The sequence below is a fragment of the Oryctolagus cuniculus genome, chromosome 5 (assembly GCF_051225735.1).
Source record: "Oryctolagus cuniculus isolate XC-2025 breed Fujian yellow rabbit chromosome 5, ASM5122573v1, whole genome shotgun sequence".
Classification (NCBI taxonomy): Eukaryota; Metazoa; Chordata; class Mammalia; order Lagomorpha; family Leporidae; genus Oryctolagus; species Oryctolagus cuniculus.
In genome coordinates, this window is record NC_142871.1 from 1,794,444 (window position 1) to 1,799,403 (window position 4,960).

At 64.7% G+C, this 4,960-nt stretch overlaps 1 long non-coding RNA gene across 3 annotated transcripts; it reads left to right on the forward strand.

The window, feature by feature from the left end:
• Positions 1-2,122: 2,122 nt before the first annotated feature.
• LOC127489924 (uncharacterized) lies at positions 2,123-3,735 on the forward strand. Of its 3 annotated transcripts, none has more exons than XR_016233375.1 (3): positions 2,123-2,314; positions 3,237-3,388; positions 3,473-3,735. It is a non-coding gene; the product is annotated as an uncharacterized LOC127489924 (long non-coding RNA). The 3 variants fall into 3 exon arrangements; XR_016233376.1 differs by having other exon boundaries at positions 3,298-3,388; XR_016233374.1 differs by lacking the exon at positions 2,123-2,314 and having other exon boundaries at positions 2,321-3,388.
• Positions 3,736-4,960: the final 1,225 nt, after the last annotated feature.

A 4,960-nucleotide genomic window follows, 5' to 3' on the forward strand; every position in this document is an offset into this window, starting at 1 on the left:
GCGGATTTTGTGCACAGGTTCCAGGCTAGGAGGCAGCTCAGGGAGAGGGAGGCTGTGGACACGGTGGGAGGCTCATGGCTGTGCCCTCGCTGGGTGTGGAGGGCTCGTCGGGGGCCTGCCGTCTGCCTGGACCCTGGACTATGCCTGATGGGCCACAGCCTGGGTTTGGAGATGAGTGCCCGGTTCCCAGGCACTGGCTGGCTCTTAGAAACAGTGGGGACAGTGCCTCCAGCCTTGGTCCCTGACAGTCTCTCTTGGTCCCCCAAACCACAGTAACTGGCAAGAGAGCCATGGCAGGACGGACAGAGGACACCTCAGGACGCGGCCTCACTGGGGGCCAGATCCCTCCTGCCCCCCTCTCCCCATGACACCTTCCACGTCCGCAGAAAGCACACTGGTCCTCCCCGCCCAGGCTTCCGTTCTGAGCCCTGGCAGGACAGGGTGAGCCGGCGACCAGACAGCAAGGGAGGCAAGTGGAGACACCCACACGCCGGTCAGTGGGGGTGCTTGGAGGCCCGCAGGTGCATCTGTGGGAGGCCCTGCCGACAGACACATTCCAGCCTTGTCAGTCCATCGAGGCGACAGCCCCAGAGCGGGATCTGATGTGTTTATCCTAACCCCAGCCCTGCTGAGGCCACCGCCAGCGGTCAGCGCGAGGGCGGCTGGGCCCAGGTCTGCTGGAGTGGCCTGTGCCGGGGCGGGGCGGGGGTAGGTCTCCAGGGACAGATGAGGCAAGTCTTCCCTGACAGACTCAGGTGAAAAGGCGCAGTTCAGAGCCCCGAACAGGAGATTCTAGGTGTCAGCTGGCACCCGCGGTGCGTTGGGGCGAGGGGGGTGTGTGGAGTGGGGCGGCGTGGGAGCAGGCGCCCAGCCCTGTGCGTCCTCGATACCACTTTGATATTTCAGCGACGAGCACGAGGCTGCGAGTAATAACAGCTCATTTCCGAGGCCCTGCTTCTCGGCTCCCTGTCCACATCCTTTGAAGTCCAGCTCCTGCCCAGCTCGTCCCGCTCCCACTGGGGTAATGAGAGCTGCCGGCGCCTCACACCGCCCGTCTGTCTGTGCGTGCGTCTCGCTCATCCCGACTTGCACCCTGGGTAGTAATTAACCGCCCAGCCTCTCCAAATGATAGCTTCCCTGAAGGAGCCCACCACCGCGGCTCTTCCCGTCCGTCTGTGAAAGCGCCGGGGGCTGGGACCCTCATAGTGCCTGCCGGCCCCTCCAGGACGAGCGGGGGTCCCCAGAGGTTTAGGGGGGCAGCTGTCAGTCCCTGAGTGGAGCGTGGGCCCCCTTCTGTCCAGCCCACTCAGGAGGGGCGCCAGCCATCCCGGGGAAGGGCGGCCGCAGCGTCCAGTGAGTGGACACAATGCCAGTAGGGCGGCTGGGGAGCTTCACCCGCGCTCAAATGTCACCTTCAGGTAGTGCGAGTGAGTGAGCGTGATGATAACTGCCGAGACATCGCCTGAGCGAGTGCCTGGCCTGGCCGGCTCCGGGCCTCCAGACACCCCCACCCCAGCCCCGGGTGCTAGGGGAGGGTTGATGGAGAGGTCACGGGGGAGATGGCTGGCCTGATTTATGGCTCTGTAATGACAGCACTTAGCATTCCAGCAGGGCTCTCATCCCCAGCGCTCGGGCAGGAGGCAAACAGCCCTCGGCACCCTGGGCTCTCAGCTCCGGAATCCGGGGTGTGGCCTGGAAGTGCAGGGCCCCTGTGGTGGGTGGGGGGTCTCCTCGCACTCTCAGAGTAGGGAGGGGTTTTCAGGAGCTCGTGGGGTGCCCACACGGGCCCTGGGGGCTCACTATGTCCTGCGGTGGGGGGGCTTGTTCTGGTCCTTGTTTTCACACAGGTCGGCCAAACCCTGGCCGCAGTGTAGGACGAGCGCGGCACAGTTCCGGTGGCCGAGGACCGAGTGGGTGTGTGGCTGCCCCCAGCTCCAGTCATTCTGCAGCGTGTATGCTTGTTCCTGGTCACTGTTTGAGGGGGGCTCGGTCATTTCTCAGCAAGAGGACTGACGGGCAGAGCAAGTGAAGCCGGCCTGGGTCGGCCATGATGGTGATGAAGGCTGGCCACGCCCCCTGGACTTGTGCAGTGCACACGGTGTGGGGGTGGGGTGTGGGCAGCACAGCCCACAGCCTGGGAGACAAGGCAGGGTCAAGGCCTGGCCGATGCCCCAGAGGCCAGAATCTGGGTGAGGCCACCGCAGCCGGAGCTGACCGCTGAGGCGAGGGGAGCCCCCACCCTGGGGACCCAGCGTTCACCACCACCAGCTCCGCCTCCCTGGAGCTCGACGACTCTGACCTTGAGACGGTTCAGGTTTGAACCCCTATACAGTCTATACCCGCTCCCCTCTGAGCCCCTCAGACCCAGCAAGGCCAGGATGCTCCGGCCGTGTAGACGCCCTGGAGGGAGCAGCCTCAGAGGCCCTTGCTGGCAGCCGCTGGCTTCCGGGACCCAGGCTGCCACCTGTGCCAGCGTCGTGGGGGCAGAAGGGGAGGAGGAGGAGACGAGGAAGAAGGAGGGAACCCAGGCGCCAGACGCCCAGGCCGTGGGCTTGCTGCTGCTGCGCACCCGTGGGGGACTTGGGACCCACGCTGTACGTCCTGCTTCTAGACGCGGGGACGACAAACCCGTCCTGGAGCTGGCACCGGGCCGAGAGCCCCGAGCCAAGCCAGATGGGTGGCGGGCTGTGCTGTGGGCAGTAACCAACCCGAGGCGCTTACGTAACTCACTCCCAGACAGCAAGCAGCTCCCGGCTCCTGCAGCTGCCCCCGCCTGGAGTGGACCGACCGGCTGAGCTGCCCTCCCAGTCACGGGGTGTGCACCGGAGCCCGCCCAGGAAAGCGCTTCGCTAAGCCCCTGAGCAGGCTCGGCCAGCCGGGACGGCGGGGCACGCCCAGGCCCACACCCGCCGGGCAGACTGGCCCTTCCGGCACCAGGCCGGCCGCCCTCCCTGCCCTGCCGGGGACTCTCTCCCACCCCCGGAAGCTGAGCAGAACACGAGGGGCAGGAAGGGGCAGGGTTCCTAGCAGCAGGCTTCCCAGGGAAACACGCCGGCTTCTGAGTCGAACCTGTGAGGTTGTGGCGGCTCAGGCTCCCGACTCCGGGAGCGGAGGACTTCGGGGCAGGGTCTCCGAGGATCCCCGGGGGGGGGTGCCAGGTGCCCCCCGGGTCTCAGCCCATCTCCTGTCTGGGAGGGGCCCGCACCCAGTGCAGGCGTCTCCCGTTCCCAGTGCAGGCGTCTCCCGTTCCCAGTGCAGGCGTCTCCCGTTCCCAGTGGGAGGCTTTGCATTTTGCAGGCCAACGGGAAGATGTTTCACTTAGAGGCAGCGACGGCTGAAGCGGCTTTTCTAGGCATGCACAGGGGTCCGAGAGCCGGAGAACCCACAGGTGTGCAGGACATGGGTGAACCCTGAATAGGGAGGCAAAGGGGTGTTGTGGCGGAGTGGGCTCAGCCTCCACCCGCGGTGCCAGCATCCCATACAGGCACCAATTCCTGTCCCGGCTGCTCCTCTTCCGATCCGGCTCTCTGCTGTGGCCTGGGAAAGCAGTAGAAGATGGCCCAAGTCCTTGGTCCCCTGCACCCACGTGGGAGACCTGGAAGACGCTCCGGCCGTTGCGGCCAATTGGGGAGTGAACCAGCGAATGGAAGACCTCTCTCTGTTTCTCCCTCTCCCTGTCTGTAACTCTGTCTCCCAAATAAATAAATAAAATCTTTTTAAAAGTAAAATAAAAAATACACTTTGCTCACTCAACGTCGCTCGGGGAGCCTCAGCTGTGCTCCTCATGGAAGTTTCTAGAAACCCCATGAAAGGCGCTAGAATGAAGGACACACGCCTCCCACGCCTTCAGAGCCTGAGAAAAGCTCCACGACCACGCTTCTCTGAAAACCTAATAGATACCACGGAGACCGCCGCCCAAAGACCCGCCCAGACCCCCTGCCCCCTCCCTGCGAGACTCCGCCCAGCACGCCCGCGGGCGCGCCCTTGGCTGGTCCCCGAGCATTCTGTGGGCAGCCAAGCCTCGTCCTCCCAGGTAGTGGGGTGCATTCTCAGCCACGGGGCCCCGGCTCCCAGTGAGGGCGGCCTGATCCAGGTGATTCGGGGTGTGGAAGCCGAGGCCACCCGGGCCCAGCACGGGGGCTGGCAGGATGGAGCCTGCTCGAGGCTGGCAGGTGCACTGGTCTCACCTGTTTTCCCCGGCACCACGCAGAGGCTGGAGATGCAGCGTCCGCCGTGTGGTCTGCCGCACAGCAGGCCCCCTGCAGAGGCCCGGGGGCTCCACAGCGGAGGGAGGGGCCTGCAAGTCAGGGACCCCTGGGGCCCCCTGCCCCTTTGGGACCACAGCCTCCGTGCCAGGCTGGGACAGTCAGCTCGGGGACCACCATGAGTTCCCAGTTTGGGGACGAAGATCGCTTTAGTCATAGCACACGTGTAGGAGACCGGGCTCTGGTGGGCCCCATTCCACGGCAAACGCTCTGTCCTATATTGCCGGAACCCGGCTGATGCTCTGGGAACAGAATGAAACCCAAGTTCCTCCGCTCTCACCAGCTGTGCACGCGGAGTTTTTGGCTCCTGGGCGAGTCTGTCCGCAAAGGACAAGGCCCTGAGGAGGAGCTGCTGTCTGCCGGGCGCCAGGCGCCGGGACGGAGCCAGCACCTCTGGGACCCGGGCCCGGGCTCCGCTCCACCCGGTGAGACGGGAGCCCTGCTGGAGACAGGCGGTCACGGCCTCTGTCCCATACGGCCCTTCCCTCAGCCCACACCGTACCACACGTGCGCACACACAGGCATACACAGCACACAGTACACACTCATGCACACACACAGGCACATGCACACTACACATGCAAGCACACGCAAATCCACAGATTACACATGTACACAAGGCACATGAGGCACACACATGCACATAAACAGGTGCGCACACACCAGACATGCAGGCACACACATGAGTCCACACA